General features: G+C 39.2%; 1 protein-coding gene across 11 annotated transcripts in view; it reads left to right on the forward strand.

Moving 5' to 3' along the window:
* The window catches only part of EHBP1 (EH domain binding protein 1), a 225,849-nt gene that overhangs the window by 55,667 nt on the left and 150,574 nt on the right, over positions 1-19,608 (forward strand). The window lies entirely within an intron of this gene.

A 19,608-nucleotide genomic window follows, 5' to 3' on the forward strand; every position in this document is an offset into this window, starting at 1 on the left:
CAAGTTAGAGCTGGGTTATGACTCATGGTTTTATGGGTTGTGACACATTATTTTTCTATGAGCAGGGGATTGAACATGTCAGAGCTGTGTTATGACATCTGTGCATCCCAAACGGCAGCACGCCCTTCCTGGTTTCGAATGCCGCTCTTTAGTGAAGGGCGCAGTTTCAACACCTGCGTTTTATAGGTGAGGTATTGAGGCAGGGCGGAGAGGTGGGACCAGCCACGGTCACCTAAGCGAAGAGCAAGAGTCATGATGTGCCCCCTGTTCCCTGGGATCCCAGTCTTGCTCTCTCTGCATGGGGGAGCTCTCTTGTGCACCCAGTGAAAACCCAAAAGGTGGCTCCTCTGACTCTTGACTCCTCTGAGACAGGAGGTCCCAGAACTCCCCGGAGAGCTGAGCTCCTGAGGGCTGTACAAACAACACACTTTGTGAAACAGCACGGCTTACTTGACGTTGCATAGAGCAAGTGCTTCATGAAGTACTTTTTTTTCCTTTCTGTTCTTGGTGTTGGGCTGCATTTTCTGCTCTGGGACTGCCTGGGCTCAAAAATGGGGGAGTTGCTCTACCTGGAGTTACCCTGGAGAGGAAACTTCTTTTTTAAATACATTTAAAAGGACTGTGGTATCAAGACTGTGTTTATCTCTCAGTAATGTAGTTTCATTATGGATGGACTGTTTCTCAGTAACATGATTTAGTTTTTATTTATGTTGGTTTTTAAACAAAAAAAATTACTGCTCTTCTACTGAATCATAGTAGTGCCACACAGCACAGAAGTATGGGGAAGCAATGGAATTTGCATGTTATCTTTTTTGCCTGAAAATGCTGCTTTTTCTTTCTTGTCAATATCAGAAGTGATTTGGATGTCCAAAGCTAAGGTTTATTCTGGTCATCAGTGACTGAACATTTAAAAGGGCTGAAAGCAAAGTGCTTAATTTATGCTTTTGTTTTTAAATGTCAAGTTTCTATTTTTGTTTGAGACTTACAAACACAAACCAAAGTTTAGTTACTGTTTCCTGGGGTTTCCTTTTCTTTCTCACTTAGTTTATTTTAATCAGGGAAGTCTCCATCACCAGTTGTCACTGTACAAGTTACTCGGGATAAAACAATGTCAGTGTATTCCTCAGGCAACCCCTCTGGGTATAGTTGGGTTTCCTGTGACGTTGCAGCAGATTTTTTTTCAGACGTTTATAGTGGGCATGTCGACTTCATGTCCTGTTTTATAACACATTGCTTTTTTTCACATGTCATTGTATGATATATAGAGGTGGCAGTAGTACAGCCGCTGCATGCTGCCCTTGCTCTCTGCCTCAAGTCTTCTCTGAGCTGCAGGGTAGGAGGTTGCTTCGGTTGCTGTACCCCAAAGCATGCAGCCTCTGCTAGAACAGATGGAAACAGTTCCAGTATATATCAGTGATGGAGCAATCTTTTGTTATGTGCAAACTTATTATTTGTGACCTTAATTATGCCATTAATTCCTCCCATGAGAACTGCCAAATAGTTGCTGGTAGGTAGATATTTATTCTTCAATTAGAAAGTATATAAATATTATCCCCAGAATAATAAATTTGATAAATAGTTTTACTGCAAAAATTATCAACAGCTAAAGCAACTATAAAACTGGTTGTTTTTAATCCCCTCTCCTTTTGTGTGTTTTGTTTTGTTTGGTTTGGTTTGGGTTTTTTTGGATGAAACAATACAGGAAGCTGTAGATACTGCCAAAAAAAAATCTGGTCTGCAAACATACTTGAAAATATGGAGAAACTCTTTTCCAAGAGTAACAGCTCCACTTAGTGGTGGATGAAAGTATGTTCATCTGTTCGAGGAAGTCACAAATGTTCGAATGGCTGGCTGAAATGAGAGCACAAACCGCCTGCTTGTTCAAAATCTGGGAGCGAGGGAGACAGGAGGTTGATCTCCTCCCTGCTTAAATTGTCGACATGTACCCCTTTCAGGTTTAAAATATGGCTTTCCTGGTTTTAAAGGAACATATTTGTCATTGAACCTGACAACGATAAGTCACAAGTGCAGGGACATTTACAGTCCTTTGTGGGATTTTCCTTGTTGTCCAAGTATGTTCTCTGCCCTCAGAGGCTGCAGGGTTTCCCTTCCTCCTTGGTTAGCAGCACTCAGAATGCAAAATACTGAAGCCTGAAGTTCATGGACTTTCTTTCATTATGAAGCAATCTGAATTTGGCTAAAAACATTTCTTTTGAGCTTTTTAAAAAAAATTATTATTAAAAATCAGTCTCCAAAATAATTTTGTAATGCTTCAGTGTGGCTGAGCAAGGACTAGCTAACAGAGATACCCAGCTGAGGTTTGAGGCCTCTGTTGGCAGACGTTACCAAATTCAAACCAAGATTATTCTGGACTTTCAGGTGAAATTTTAAGTAGTGGTGAGGTGGGGTGATTTGTGCAAGACGACCATGCTGTAAATGAATATGAAGCAAGATATTTGTTTCTTGGGGGTATTTGGTTTTCAATCCTGCAAATACATGTACTTTGTGATACATCAAATTGTAGGGGTTTTTTCCTAACTGTATTTATTCTTAATGTCTTAGCCACCCTGTATTTGTATTCTAGTAAGTGAACCTTCATCATCTACTGTAAGTCTAATCCATAAATAATTTGATCATAGCATGGTTTCTTAATCTTTAAATGTCAATATTAATTTTCCCTCAGCCTCATCTATGTCTTTATCTCCTTCACAGTTGCATTCTTTATATATTTACTGCTAACTTTCTTATCTCTAATTTCATCTTTGTTTAGCCAGACTTTGTGTATTTGGTTATCTGTTTTTTCTTCATGAGGCAGTTCTTTGTCTTGTTTTTGTTGCTCTTCTGAATAATCATATTGGATCTTCAGATTGGCTGTTTCAAGTTAGAGAGCAAGAAATTCATAGCTAAGAATAAGACTTACCTATCTGTGGAGAGGTAATAGGCTTTCAAACCCTTATGGATTGGCATTAGTTTATCTTGCCTATTCAGTTTAGAGAACAAGTACTAGTCACCTTCCATTTAAAAATATGAGCCACTTCCTCTAGTTATTTTTCTCTCATATTCCTAAGGGTAATTTGATGATGTGCGGTTTCCACATTTGGTTCCTTTCACTGTCTGAGCTCAAATTTCCAGTGTTAATTTTTTCAGCATTAAATTCTAAATTCTCTTATGAATTGTTTTCTTGGGGTTTCTGGTGTACCAGTGCTCAACAAAGCTTCTACGTGGCAATAGACTCTATAGATACCAGGGAAGACTCTCACAAACAGCATTAATGCCTCCATCAGACTTTCTGCGGGGTTTCCATGCTCTCCTATTTAAGTAAAAGAACAGTGCATGTTTCCAAATACATCTTTGTCTTTTAGCAGTAAGATAGTTTTTAAGTGAAGTGGTCTGTGCTGGGGCAATTGTGAAGCATCCCCTCAGAGGTGCCAGGGGGAGGGTAGCTGATGAGTTTTGGTCAACTTGAAATGAAGCCTGTGTCTCTTAAGAAGAGCTCAGCTGACCTGAAGTTTGGGCTGTGTTTCTTGATCTCTGCAGATTGCCTAGCAAATGGAAGAAGAAAGGGACAGGAGGGAAGAGTGAAGGTTTAAATTGGTCCAAATATGTTAAATCTTTCACTGGCTCTATGTACAAGAACTTTGTCTAAAGTAAAGGTAGCTGAAGTGATGGAAAAAAGTCATTTTGCTTCGGAGCATGCTCAAAGCATGGAAAAGCACATAAGAACATCCATTGAGGACGGACCACCGTATTTGCCTGTTTGCTGACAGCTTTGTAGACAGCTACCTCCTACATTCTTACATGAAATAGAAAAATTAATGAGATGTTTTCAAAGGGTAAAGGATTTGGTCTATGAAAGAACTTTTCCAGCTTTTTGTAGAAAATGTTTTTTGAGCCCAGATTTGTATCTCTAATAGCTAATAAATTGGTTACTAATATATTCCAAGGTTCATAGTAGGCTTCTCCATCCTCCCTCCTGTGCCTTGTGTTTCACCTTTGTATACAGGTTATTCAGGGGGCCCAGGGTTGTGGTGAGTGAGCCCTTTCCAGTAACATTGAGGTAATCAGGGCACTGGCAATCACTGCTGTATCCCTTATACTAACCACACTCTGCTTTTTACACGGCAGGCCTATTAAAACATGGTCTTTGCTAACACCAGAAGAGGACATCCCAGACCTACTAATTTGGCAGATGAATGGAGAAAAATGCCCCACCTGTTTTTGAAGCTTTGCTTGTAGATTCACCTAGGCTGGGGCTGGAGGCAGCCTCACCTGGCCTGGCCTGTTGCCTCAAGGCAGCATCATTCCAGGCTAACACTTGCCTAAACTCTTTTTAAAAACTTTTTAAGATGGGGTCCCTGCAGTGTCTCCAGGCAGCCTGTTCCAGTGCTCCATTGTCCTTGCTGTTGGGAATTGTTCTGGCCTAGGTCTCTGTTCGTACAGTTTAAGGCTGCTATTTTTTGTCTTGCCAATTACAGCTATGGAGAACAGATTCTGCTTTCTGTGTGGCTGGAGGCTCCCTCCTTTCTTCTTGCCTCTGACTAATCAACCACAATAATGCGATAGTGGTTACACATGGCATTTCATGTCCCTTGATTGCATTATCAGATCATTAGCATTCTCTTTCTAAGGACTCATTTGTGTGAGCGAGTGTTCCCTGTCCTGCTCTGCTTGTGCTGCCCATTGCCTTCAGGGACAACCAGCACCCACCTCTGCCTGCACACCATCACCTGCCTGGTGAAGCACTGCCCTGAATTTCTGGGCTGTTCTTGTATTCAGATCTTGGAAACTGAACTCGCTTCTACATCTGTCCTTTCTAGAGGGTCTTCCAAATGTTTTGACAACCATTTTAGACCACTGTTTACTAATAGTGCCTTTTTGAATATCAGGGTAATGAATGGTGAAGAAAACCATGCCAACCTTTCAAGTTTGATAGTGATTTATAAGATGACAGATGTACATCCTTCTGTGAGACACATTCATGCTTCCAGTCATTTTTTTAATACCTTAACCAATAAGGGTACTCTAAGTGGTTTCTCCAGGAAAATCTGGCCAATGAAGCTGCTGAAATGAGAAAAAAGGAGTTTAGAGTTTGCTGTTCATGCTAGCCTACAGCAAACAGTTACAAAGAATACCAAGTTTACACTAAAAAATGAGATCTGACCTTTTCTTCTGTCTGCCGCTCTTGCATAACTTCAGGAACACTAACCCCAAAAGAGTTCTGGGATGGCCTCCACTCAAATGTGGGCAAAGCCTCAAAATGAAAAAAACATTAGGAAAAGTTACAGAACAGTTGACATAATCTAGTGTCATTTTATTGGTACAAGTGCATGGTTTTGACGTTGTGTCTGTCTGTGTCCGTGTCCCCCCCCGCCCCAATTCTGTATGATGGTTGCTTACGATGATTTCTCATTTTGAATGCCCTAAAGCATGTTATATCACTCACAGGTTTGGAGAGATTATTTCTCTCTCCTAAAATGCTCATCTGTTATTTCTAGGCATGACAACACAAATAAAGGTGATAAATAATGTGAAAGTAATGGGAAAGAGAGGGCAGGTGGATGGGTTGTAGAAATGAATTTGTTATAGTCTTAAAGGTAACTGATTTTAAATGTGGTACAATAAAATGAGGTATTTGCAAGAAGTTAAGTTTTCATCAGATACAGCTCTGAATATGTTGTTTTCCAAATTAAGCTTTTCAAGAAATAGCTCATTTGAATCTGAGCAGTAATTAGCCCAGAATTTTAGTAAAATTGGGCTTTTATACTGGGAGTTTAAATCTCTTTTACTACAGCAGTGCTGTGACTCTAACTTTGCAAAAGCAAGTTTTGCTTTACATCAGAATAAAAGCCCAAGTCTAGATGTCAAATCTTTGCACCTGTTTCTGGAAATAAATGTTGGGAGGCAAATGCCAGTGTAGTGTAGTGAATTGAAACTTTGAGTACTGTCAATGCCGTTTGCAGAAAGAACATAGGGAAAAAGACTGGCATATGGAATAAGATGATGCCTTATTTGCTGATCAGTTGCTATACCAGAATTTATTACAAGATCTTGGCTATCTCTTCTAGTGCATCTTTGTAGCATGTGGGAGCTTAAGTTTAAATTGGCTATTTGCTTTATTTAAGAAAAAGTAATCAAAAAAGCTTTATCATTCGTTTTGTATTTTCTGCTTGAAATAAATTTTTGCTTAAAATAAGAACCGACTAGGTTAGCCTTTTTCTGAATTAAATATCTGCATTTAATACATTTAGAGCAGGAAGCTCATAGTTCAGACATGCTTTCCTGGTCCTTTAATTCCCCTGTCATATTCTGCTGTATGTGATTATGTGAACTGTGACTGTCTGTGTAAATTAGGCTGGGTATTCTGGTCTAGATATAGCTAGGAATTAAATGCTGCTTTGTCAGCCATCTCAGTCTTGCTCTGTTTTAAATGTAATAGAGAATCAGAAAACTTGTTTTACTCTTAGTTTTTGGTTACATTAAATATTTAGCACTTTGTTCTAGTTGAGAAATCTCCGAGATTAGGTTTTTGGAGCAAAACTTGCAGAAATTGTCATCTTGATTGGCTGTCCTGGCTCTGAAGGAGACACGGTAGGAAATTGTTCTAGGAGGCTTGATCCTGTGTTTTTTCAGTAACACGTTGTTTCTTGCGCGCACCACAATGGCATTTCTGTGCAATTTTAACTAAAAATAGAACACAATCAGAGGCAGGGTCTCAGCTTTGGTAAGGAGTGGGAGAGGGCCCTGTGCACAAAGCAAATAATCCTGTTTTAGGGTAGATGTCCAGGAGTGGGTGAGTCTCCTGTCTGTCCAGACCGACCCTGTGGGGGTCACTTACTTAAACAACGCTCTTAGATTAGGCACCTTCTCTGAAAGTTACAGAAGATAATGGCAGTGGATTGCACATGAGTTCTGCTGGAGAAATTTTACACCAAATGCTGTAGGACAAGTAAATTACCACCTGTATTTAGGGCACGTGTTACATGAGCAAGGCATGAAAGACTGCGAAGTTTATGGGTGTTTTTCCCTCTGTATGGCACAGCACGCAGAGGAGGCAGTAGCAGTCCTGGTTTGAGGTAGGCATTGTGAGGGCAAGTGCTGTGTAATCTTTTCTGAACAGCTCTGTCAATTCATTTACATTTGACAATTTATATATCCCCAAGTGAAGCCTGCTAGTTGCTTCAAATGGTGTTGGCTCATGCCATACTGCTGTTTAGTCTGCAACGGACATTCTATTCTGACCAAAACAAGACTGTGCCCAGATTACCTGAAATTAGGGCCACCAATAATCCTTTTTATCATTTATATGTAATAATCTATTAAACCAAAGCTGTGAGATAACAAAAATCTTCTCTAAATGAGAATTTTAGATGAATTGTTAAAAGAACTTTTAATATCTAATTAACTTTTTATACTTTTAATACCTTATTTATCTTGAATCAGTAAAATAGAGTAAGAAATGTGAGTCCATCCAACTCTACTGTGTTTTTCAAAAATAGTTATGAAAATTTTCTTTTGTTATTTGATCTTTATCTTCTAAATGAAATGCAGTGCCCAAACTGTCCTTTAAATAATGTTTTTTCTGATGCTGTGTTAGTAACTGCACTAAGTGGATCTGTATCAGATGTAATTTAGCAGGTGATATGGCAGTTTTGAAAACTATATTACAGCATTTCAGTTTAAAATTTTCTAAAAAAGGAGACGTTTTCTGATATTTATGCTACAATTACAGGAGAGGGTCTCGCAAATGGAAGATGGAGACAGGAGGCTGCTGGGTGTTGGGCAGAACAGCCTGGCTATTAGGCTCCAGCTTTATAAAGCTCAGTACATGTGGTACACTCTAACATTTACAATGGAATGAGTTTGATGACATATAATTTATATGGTTATTATTGATTCACAGTAGTAAAGTACAACAGTTTTCTAAATTGCTAGAACCATTTTGTTTATGTTTTGGGGAGGGTTATTTCCTGCTAGAAGAATGTATCTCCTATAGATGAGTGTACTGTGCAAGACAGCTGGTCAGACTTGCTGTCAGGGGTATTCTTTGCCAGCTGGAGGGAGAAAGCTGAAAAACAAGGCAGACAGCTTTGGAAATGAACCTCTAATACTACATTAGGCATGTTTAAAAGCAGCAGTGTGTTTCAGCCACTCTTAGCATATGTTTATTCATAGAAAATCAGCAGTAAAATATACTTGCCAGCACACACAAGAGACAGAGTCTGCATGAGGTCGTTTCTTTTTCAGACATCAAATACAGCAGAGTATCTTGGTAATTGTTTTACAGTGGGGTTCTAATCATACTCTAGGCATAAGCTGAGCCAAGCAACTTGCCTTTTAATAGAAAAGTATTTGCTTTTAAGCTTGTTCAGCTTGCCACTTTTTTTTGTGGTTTTATGTCTTAACTGTGTTTTTACATTTACATATAGTCACGGGTATGTGTTTGCTCTTGATGCAGTTCAGAATATCATTATGTAAAATGCCACTGTCTGGGGCAACATTATGATGGATAAATCTCATTTTTGACCTGGTAGCCATACAGTGTTAAGACAGCATACGTTGCAGCCATGTAGTACAAAATACTCAGTGTGGAAAATGGAAAAAATGGCAATGCATTTAATGAAAAATATTTTTTACTTAAGTCACCTTCAAAAGTGGATAATCTGGGAGTCCAATTGAATATGTTGGTTGATTTGAGATAATACCTTGCAATTGCATGTGCTCAAGGTATGGAAATATGTGTCAAAAAAGAATTAAAATATCCATTATTGTGTAAAATGTAGCTCTGCATTAAGTAACTGGATAGGATTGTACATGCAAGCAGTTGTAATTTAACTCAGAGCATACTATTTAAAAATAGTGGTCACTAGCAGGACAGTAGCCAGCTGACAGAAAAGTAAAGAGTTCTGGCTTCCTGAAAACCTTTTGTTATTAGGAAAACCATCTGGCAGTGTAATAGCACCGAGTGTTACTGCCTTTAGCCTCTTATCTTTGGTTGTTAGCTGTCTTAATAGAGTTTAATATAATGGAAATTAATTGACCTCCATAACTTAATGGATGCCATTTCATTCAGGTTTTTTCCCTCCCAGCATATTCTTCAATGTGACTTGGTACTGCACTGTCATATTGGTTTTTTTCATGTGAAGTTTCTCCTTTCTCATTGTTTTACATTATCTATATATGGGCCAAATTGCTTCTTGAATCCTGACAGGCAGCATGAATGAACTTTTTCTGGTTTAGCTTAGGTGTGGTGGCAACCTGAGACTAGGCTGGAAAGATTGCATGAATAAAATGGCATTGAGTAAAGTGCCATAAAATGACATCTTGTAGCTGTTCAATATTTTCTGTGGTTCCACATACTAGCATAAATATAAGATTAGACTGAATTTCTGCCAAATTCGTGACCCATACAAAGTTGCAACCCTGAGCTCAAAGATTGCTATTGTGAGCACAGTGGTCTATGCTTAAGCAATGTTTCTTACATTTTCCAGTGGCCTGAAAAATAAAATGTAATAATACACCAAACACAATTAATTTAGAGCCTGAAGATGATACAGTTGTGTATTATGTTGTGCTGTTAAATAGTAATATTTGTGCTTCTGGTGTGTTTTCTGTAGACCAGAAGTGAGAACAAACCAGACTGTCCTTACTGGAAGGGTAGCAGGTTGCCAGAATGGCAGGCTGAGCATGAGTTTGTTTTAATACCCTGTATTGCACAGCCTGAAACAGGAAACTGCTGGGTCTGACTTCGAGCACTTTGCCTGCTAAAAGTAAATACGCTTACTAGTTTTCAGAGATTTTCTTTAAAGACCCTCAGGTTTTGCACATAGTTTTAATGATTTATACCATAAGAGCATTTTGCTCATCAAGGGATAAGATGTAGGAAACTCTCTATAGCTTTGTGTCCTAAAGCAAAACAGCTCCATGAAAACAGTCCCCAGTCACAGGAAGGCACTGCACAAAAATCAAAAAACACATACAATATTTACCAAATCAGACATGATATTGAAAATTATGTGAAGAATCCTCTCTCTTAATTTAGTCTGTAAAGTAGACCCTGAAATGGAAATTAATTATATTTGCATTTTTTCTGATGAAGAGTGAGAAGTTGTTTGGAATGGGAGATTTGTTAGTGCTTTCCAAGTTTAACTGCTAAATAAATTTAGAAAAGAATACTAAAAGAACACAGAAATCAAGTACCATCAAAATCTGTCTCTGACAAAACCTTACACCTTTTCACCTCTCTTCCCCACCCCTGGGTGGTTGTTTTTTTCCAACCCTACTATTCTGGTATTCTCTGTCCTTTAATATATCTTTCCCTGAAAATGAGAAGCACAAGACACAGGACATGGCTAATGTTGCTGCATAAGGAACCATTGTCTGCAATGGAAAGGTGAGATGAAGGGAGATGATTGGGTAATTTGGGCAGCAGGGAAAACGGGAGCAGAGAGAATGAGCTGTAGCTGGGCCAAAGTGGAATAAGAGCAAGGGAACGCTCTTGCCGAAGTAGCTCCAGTAAGAGCCAAACCCCTCAATGACAGAGACATCAGGTGTTTGCTTCCAGGAGCAGCCACAGGAATGACCGTGATGAGTTAGAGGGGATTTTGTCTATATATTTGTCAATGAAAGGACAAAATGGAATATTTGGAAAATAACCCTAAAAATCTGTCAGCAAAGAATTAGTATAAAGTTTATGTGCTTGTTGTTCCATGAATCATCTGTATAAATCTTCTCCATAATTAGTTTTAATTCATGTTATATAACTTTAATTATATATCATAACCAAAGAAGCTCATTTATTAGGAAGGATTTGAGGTATTAAATAAATAGACTGCATAAATAACTAGTATGGATGCTGTTGAGGAAGAGTATTATCTCAAAGGATATTTGAGATCTGTAAAACAATTTGGGTGTTTCACCTGGACCTGGTGAAATAGTTCTGGCTTTAATGCAGCCTACTCCATCACTACCTCTGCATCTTTTCTCTGCAGTCTCCCCTTTGGAGGAAGCAGCTCTCTGCTGCTACAGTGGAAACCAAGCTCTTTCTCTCTTTTTTTTAAATTTCTGTAACTCTTATGCACTATGCAATGCTTTGGGAAGTAGCTTGGCATCTTTTCAGTTTGGTTCTTGGTAATTTCTTAATTTTTTTTTCTTTTCCAACCTCTAGTTCAGTCTTTGGAAGTTTGTGTACAGGTTTACTGTGAAGGGTCTGTATTGCAGAATCAGGAATGTGGCTGACCTACTGAAGTGAGCAAGTGTAAGGGGAACACGGGGAAGCGTGAAGTCAGCTATGAGTGAGAACATGGAGAATGTTAAGGGCTGACTTCTTTCTGCATTACAAATTCCAGTTGTCTTTGGTCCACCATACGAGTGTTGCTCTGCAGTTAATGAAAATTCATTATTGGTCTTAACACATATGCATTGTAACTGTACACTTCCTCAAAGCAGCAGTGGTAGACATACCAAATTATGAGTGGTTGCCTAAGCTGGTGGCACGTTGCGTAGACAGACCATATGTGGGAACATTGCTGCTAGTTTTTTGGGCAGATGGGAACAGTCTCAGAAGAATTTGGACCTCATTTGCCTTGAGCTTTTCTTGAGTGTGGACATTTGTTTGTCACTGCCACAGGAAAAATATGGTTGAAGTTACATCCTTAAGTTGGTGGTTGTGCTAGTGTGGTCATGGCTGTTCAGCTTTTTATACTTTGGAGCCAAACCCTTTCAGAAATATAGATAATTGTGTCTGTCTTCATCAGTTACATTCAAATCACAGTTTCTTGGCATTTTCTTTGCAAGTGCTGGACGGTGTTACTGTAAGTGACAGCTGAGTTTCTGGAAGTCATGGTGTGGATAGCCATGCTGTGGTGAGACATGACTGGGTCATCTTCAGTCTCATCTCATCCCCACCAAGCAAAACTCTTCTGTGTCCCATGGCACGTGCAAAATTTTTTTCCTACAGTAGCAAAGTTGCCACAGTTTTTAGAAAGGCAGCATTCTTTTTCATTGGAAAAATCTGTCTCAGTGCACTGGAAAGTGGTTTTTGATTTGGTTTTGGTTGGTTGGTTTTTACCTGCCAGGCAAAGGTGAGTTGGAGTAATGGGCTGTTGTTTAGAGCTGATAGTATATGGATTAGAAGAAAAAGGTTAAATATGAAATGGGTTTTGGCTGTGAAATATCTCATCTGGAAAGGCCAATTGTTTGGGTTAGATTGAACGCTTGTGCTGAAGAACTATCTATCAAAAGTCATTTTTACCTCAAATTGCTGAGTAATGCTGAAGATACTCATCACCATCGTTGCAGGGAAGAACTCTCACATTGTCTTCAAATTCAGTATAACAAGTAATCTGTAACTAATTTGATTTGAAACTGGGTGTGGTGGCACAACTAACTGTATTTATTCTCCCCATCTTGTGTGAAACCTCCACCCTGCAGCACCCTTCTTGTCCCATTGCTAGTTGGGAGGCTTTTCAGAGGTTAATAAGGCTGTTCTTAACTTGTCCTCTGGTGCACAGTGGTGAGTAGCTGAGCATGCAATGACCGAAACAGTCCCGGGACGTCTCCTGCATGGTGGTGCGGGCTATTAGGCTAAGCCTTAGAATTTAAAAGGAAGGAGGTGAAATCGTGTGGGATCACCATCTCTAGCATCTGAATTTTCCCCAAAGCTTTAAATTATGGCAGAGTTTAATCCACCCTGTATAGGGTGTCCTGGTGAAACCCGCTGCAGAACACTTAACTTTGCATAATACTGGTAGTGTGCTACAACCACTTGATGGCACCCTTTGATTTGGTACATACCTCATTAGCCGTAGCATAGTGCAGTGTAGCTGTAGTATTTGTAATGGAATAACATGTAAGAACTAAAGACTGCAAGGTATCTGGTTAATGTAGAGATGAAATGAATGAAACAGCAAGGCTAAGCTTTCCTGACCCTTCATGAGAGAATAGATGAAAAAAGGAAGAATAAGCTATTGTGCCGAAGGGAGATGATGAAATTCAAGATCCACGCACATAATCTCTGGCTCAGCCTCTGAAATGTTAATCCCTGGGTAGAATTATTTGAGCTGTAGATTGCAATTTATCATCAAAATGGCACTGTGTCAAACAATACTTCTTGTATGTGTGATGTCTAGAACTATCCAATTTTAATATAAAATGGTTCACAGAGCACTGTCTAACATTTAAGTAGCAACTTGTTAAGCTCAGGATGTTTTTGCTCATTTTTGTAGACCTGTGGTAGCCATGTAGAGTTATATTCCATAGATTGCTCTTAGGGTCTTTTACTAGCCATATAGTATGTTTTAGGGAGTGATCTGTTTTGATCTGAGCAGTGACAGGTGATGGGACTGCTTGATAGTAATTGTAACATAAAGTGGTCCAGCATGTTTATTTTGAGGTGCTGTTAATTTTTACAACGAAGAAATCTGCCAAAAATTTGCTGATGACTTAAAAATCCCCAGGATTTGAGATTAATGTTTTGCCAAGTTGTGTGAACAATTATTTTGAGGTTACAAAAAATATTTTCTCATTATGTTTTACAAGCTGGAACGCCCTTCAGGTTTTTCTTTCCTTGCTTTTAAAGTATGCCAGTAGAGGGAGTAGAAAAATTACCATCCCAGTAAGGATAAAATATGCTGCACTAAAATTCAACCCTTTCTCCTTTAGAAATCTTAGGATTTCATACTGTAGTCTGTTACTGGAAGTAAAAGATCCAGTACCTTGAGAAAATGGAATTGGGAGAAGATAAACACAGCCCAGATAGTTTCTGAAATGTACGAACGTGTGAAACAGCATAATTATTAGAGAAGAATATTTAAATCCAAAGATATATTTAGAAATATGAATTGCACTTTTTTCCCCCTAGTACTTACGGCTTGTTTGAAAATCACCATGTAATTTTATTGTTACAGAAAAACCCAACGTGTTTTAGTGCATGCTAATGAATTAATTTCTCTGCATTTATTTTTAAAGTGGCCTCTACATAAATGTGCAATTAAATGGTGTAAGGCTTTTGCAAATATGATATATTTAAAAATAGGGGAGTTTGTTGCATGTTTAGTATTTTTTTGCTTGGGAAAGGTGAGAGACTGAAGGAGGAGAAGCGAGGAAGCGGGATGTAAACCCTGCCAAATTCATAAATCCTCTGTAGAAGTTGTTTCAGAAGACCCTGAGATTTGAAGCGGAAACTTACTTGGTGATCTTCCTGTGTTTAGAAAGTCTCTTTTGGCGTGGTGGTAATTAAAATCGCCTCTAAAAATATGCCAGTATCAACAAGAGATTTTGAAAGTCTTTGGCGTGTTTGGTTAGCAGGTATATACCCAGTGCTTCGGAATCATAGGTCTGATGGAACAATCATGATGGCTGTGAACTGAACTATGAAGGAGACATTTGTCTTGGAGTGGGACCTTTTGTGTTAATCCTTCCAACCTTTATATTGTAGCATTTCGTGATGGTATTTAGTCAACGAATAACTTGTATTGTGCACTTGTGATCCCTCTGCATCAGAAATGAGTGACTGTGTGGAATAAGTATCAGTGTTAGACACGAATTATTAATTTATTTTATATTTTTCTGCATTGTGGCCTTTTTTCCTCAGAGTCTGGCACCTTAATAGCCCATGTAGTTTCTAGATTAGTATTTATAAGTAGATACTCAGGAGATGAACCTGATTACATTGAGTGTGCAGCTATTTATTTGTGCATGCAGTTGTTTTCTGTGCACCCTAGATAAACCTGTTATCAGAGTATATCTGAGCACAGATATTCATGTCTTAAAATTACATATACCAGTGAAGCTTCATCTGCCTAGCCCAAACACACTAGGCACAGAGTATATAAGCACCGTCACCAGAGTTCTGCTGCGTTAGAAAAGGTATTTTTCTCCTCTGACTGCCTTTTGAATGTCTCTGGTGTGAGTTGCTACATCAGATTGCTATTTCTGTTTTTTGCCGCTGCATCAGCCTTGGTATTTTAGCTGTTTGGGCTTGCACTCGCTCCCTTGCTCATGTTCTGCCTCCTTGTTAGTTCTGTATGTTACACTGAAAACAGGCGTACTTTCAGAAAATGGGTGTTGGACAAAATTACACAAAGGCATATTTTGTGATGTAGCATCTATTTGTATTAGATGGTTGAAGTTTTTGCAACTTAAAACCAGTCATCCCTTAGTTGAGTCTATGGCTGTGGGGTTTCTTGGTTAAAAATATGTTCAAAACTACTACATGTTTACAAGTATCAAGAAAGTTATGTTTCATTCTTTCACACTGCTACGAAAGATAAAACTTGTATTTGATAAATGGGGAGTTCAGATTTGGTTTGGTAATAACCTTCATACCAGGTATTTTGACCCCTGAATTATGTATGAATATGAAGCAAGTCACAACAAATCTTGATAGTGTTGTTTTGTGTTCTGACTGGAAATGGTATTAAGAAGTCTGTTACAGAACAGCTTTTAAATGTGTCCAGGATGTGCACGTGGATTTCACTGTCAAGCTTGAAAAAAATTATTTTCTTCTAAGTAAAGATTTCGAATTGCTGTATATAAAAGGAACAAAAGGGGTTTTTAACTCCTTGTTTCTGATTATTTTTTTTTAAAGTAATTCTACTGTATTTTAGAGCTGCAGATATCAGGAAAAAAACCAAACCATGTTTGTGTACAGTGCCTGTGGATTTTTTACTGAAGTGACGCTAATGGCTGTCAAGAAAACTTTGTTCTGAGCCGACTGTGATATCTGCCTTCTGTATTTCTTTATAAGGAGTGTACTAAAAATAAGTAGTGGTCATCAGTCTCTGTTATGATTTTAACTTCAAGTTTATCTTTCAAAGGAAACCCAAGTTTAAGTGCCTGACTGATTTTGACTTGACAACATCAAACCTGAACAGATTTTTGTTGTGCACGTTGTGAGCTTCTGCATTCCTGAGCTAATTGAATGTAGAGCGTCATGCAGAATTGTAGTATTTGCTGGTGAACCTGGACAGATGATAATGATTACTACATTGAAGCTTGTTTTCTGTGCAGTTGAAGCACAACAGTGTACCCTTGGTTTTGCTTAGGATAGATCTGGATTAATGCTGGTTTACAATTATTACTCACAGGGCATTATCATTTCAGATCTGTGCATCTACTTTTAACGTACGCCAATTGCTGTAATTAATTAAAGTGCTGCAGATGCTGCTGGTTAAGCCAATTTAAAGAACAGAGCGTGAATTTCCAGTTATGTGAGCTAGATAATGATAATGCCTTAACGTGGTAGTTGCTCTTGTGAGCCAATTACCACTCTAGATAGCTGAAGCAGGTCTGTGGTTCACTCTCTCTGCCTTCGCCCGTTCTGAGAATACACATCTCGTTTTTATGCCTTTTACTGCTGAGTAATCTTAGTTTTCCTCCCTGGTTGTGGGGTGGTCTGACTGACAGCTTTTACTCTTAATAAGCTTAGAGGTAATAATCCAAGTCCTGTAGGTCACATGTCCAGTATGCCTTTTAGTTTCATTTTTTTCCTGCTCTAGTTTTGACAAAACATGAAGCTCCCTGTAGTATTATATGAGTGCTATTGCTAACTACCTGGGACTGAAGCACTACTTTCTGATAATTGATTAATGCAGATGTCTCGTAAGTGTTTTTAAGTAACAATAATTAGGAGATTAAGTCTTCTTATGGTTTGGTTTGGATTTTTTTTTTATTATTTGCTTTTATTGTGGAATGTTTTTAAGTATGGATGGATCAAATATCACAGCCAAGAAGTAGAGAAGAAAATATTTTCATTAAAGATACTCTGTATTTATTAATTTATTCCTGTATTTCTTTTAGATGGCAACGTGATAATGTTAATAAATAAACCATTAGCAATGTCTTTGCTTTTTGTACACACGTGAAGTTGTTTCTAGGGGAGCTTTAGAAATGTTGACAGTACTTGTGCCTGTAACACTCCAGGAATGTTCCTGATGTAGCTGGAATGTGGAGAAATAAGATCTTTTAAAAGAATGTATAGAAACTGATTATTTGAAACTGATATTTACTTTGTAACACTTACTTTTGTGAATTATAATTTGTGCAAGTCTAATAATAATATATGTAGATATTATAAATAAATGGGAAGCTGAACAACATGCAACATACTTGGTGTTTGACTTGCCAATGCCCAATTTCAAGTTTCAGACTTAGATTAGGGAGGCTCTGTGCCATGAAATATTTCTATATTTTTTGAGTCAGCTACACAATTGTGTCAGGTATATTTGAATAGGGCTAATAATGTGCTAATAACGTCAGGAGTGGCAGCCCCTTAGGACCGTGGAGTGGATGAACCTTGAGAAAATGAGTGCAGCCAAGTTCATATGCAAAATGGCTAGAGAGTGGAATTTTCCTAGAATCGGAGCAGAGAGAACAGGTTTTCATCCTGGATCTGTAAACTTAAAGCCTTAAAGGTTTGGGAGGGCTCAGAGAGCCTGGTGTAGATGCATGGAGAATGGGCCCTGGAGAGAAACAGGGGAACATTGTTTTGTAGTACTTTAAGCTTGTGCCCAGACAGAGAAGGAGGAGGAAATTGGCTGCAGAGGAGAAAGTGTCCATAATTTCTGAGAGGGAGTGGAAGAGAACAGAGTGCACTACTTAGATGTGTCTGGCCTTACTCCAGAGAGTGGAAATAAAGACAAGAAATCCATCTGGGCATTTATCGCTTTGCCCTTTTGTGTGTTCTTATGTGACCTGAAGTAAAGACAAAAATCTGTTTGGGGAACCTTAAAAAAAAAAAAAAGTCTTTGTTTCACTTCAACAATCCCCTATCTGCAAGGACAGGGAGCTGAATATACACACAGGCTGGAACAGGAAGAGTAAATCTCCATAAAATACTATGGAGCCTGAAAATGCAACCACATGTGATGACTGAACCATTCTCGATTTGCTGCTGTCAAAATGGGTGGTTTCTTGCTCCTTCCTCTCTGCTCCCTGCTTTGTGCTGCTGCCCCTTCAGTGCACGATGCTGGTGCTCATCTGCCCTTTGGAGAGCTCATACATCTCCCTGACCCAACTGAAAATGTTGTGGGTTTTTCTTCTGGATGAGTTTTCTGCCGGATTAGTGAGAGGAACTAGGTTGTGAAAGAAGAGCCAGCAAAGTGCCAGGGCTGGTGCAAGGCAGGAGCATGTGGCTGGAAAAGTGGGATGCAGGTAGGAGATGAGTTGGGAGTCAAGACGCTATCTGATCAGCTGCAGCATCAGGTAGGAGTTGTTATCTTGCACCTCTGCTCTGGATAAGGGTGATGAGGAGTAAAGGGTGTTGTTTGAGCCTTCCTGCTTCTCGTGCCTTGCAGGAGCTCACACCTTGCACTGCAGCATGGCTGCTCCAGATGGACCTGGCTGCCTTCGCTGGCCCTTTCTTGTCCTCCTACCTGCAGTGTATCAGCACTGGAGGGACCTTCCTCCAGACGGGTCTTGAGCGCTTCAGACAGCTGCCAGGTAACAACCATGTCCCTTCACGGGGAGCAGAGATCTGCTGCTCGGAGACCATGTGGTAGCCTGCTTGGATCAGAACCAGCTTTCCACCTTCTCCTCTCCTGCCATCCTCTCATCCAGTGCTGTGGTATTTCAGGGGCACTCCAAGAAATCGCCTTCTTCTGTGTGGAGCACTCCAAGAAATCGCCGCCTTCTGTGTGGAGCACTAGCCACCCTTGCTGAACCCAGCTTGCATCAAGTTGCCACTGGTTTGGGCTGTTTCCAGCCTTACATTATGGTAGGACTCTCTCTCCTTGGTAGTAAGATGAAAACCCCAAGTTCATGCTTTGGTTTTGGTGATGTTTCAGAAAGACACTGAAGAGACTTATTTTTGTGACATGGAGACGTTAGTAGAGGTTTTATTAAGGTATGATACCAATCTTTGTTGGAAGTTTAGCAAAGAATGAAACCACATTGCCTGGATGAGATTCGTGGCTTAGAAGTCATTGTGGCCAGGCCTCGTCCTAACCTGAGTAAGAGCTGCACTTATTGCTATATAGTTACACTAAAAATAAATCCCCTCTTGCAAAAGTATGTATAATACTCTGTGCGCACGCGTGTGTCTGCACGTTTGTTTTCCTGTGCTGTAAACCCCGAGATAGAATCTCCTGTTTTATAAGGGCTAATAATTTGTTCCCAGTTTTAACAAGGTGCTTAATCGTATAGCTTTCTTTAACTTGATTTAATTACAAGTAGGTCATATGCTTGAAGCTAGGCTTGCACTTAAATACCTTCCTGAACTGAAGTACATCCTTTTTGGTGTCGCTGTATCACTGTGTTTAATGGACATGGAGGATTTATGGGCCTTATAGACGAGCATTTACACATGTGTTATCCGGTGATAGCTGGAGTCAGTAACGCCAGATCAGGGCCAAACTCTCAGTTATAACTGGCTATGAGTTTCCATAAGACTTCTCCAATACATCTTCAATTTCATTATATTTCTCATGTAATAGAGGAATCCTGTAATTAGGATTTGCTGCCTGTCCTACTTAGTTTTTGCAGTCTTTTTTTTGGATAAGTTTTATAATGCAAGTTATGTTTAAAGAAATCAAATTGTGGGGCAGAATTTGAAATTCCTTTCTATTATGTTAAATATGCAATAATTATTGCTGTTTGTTAAGACTGCAGCCA

This window comes from Haliaeetus albicilla, chromosome 7 (assembly GCF_947461875.1).
Source record: "Haliaeetus albicilla chromosome 7, bHalAlb1.1, whole genome shotgun sequence".
NCBI lineage: Eukaryota > Metazoa > Chordata > Aves > Accipitriformes > Accipitridae > Haliaeetus > Haliaeetus albicilla.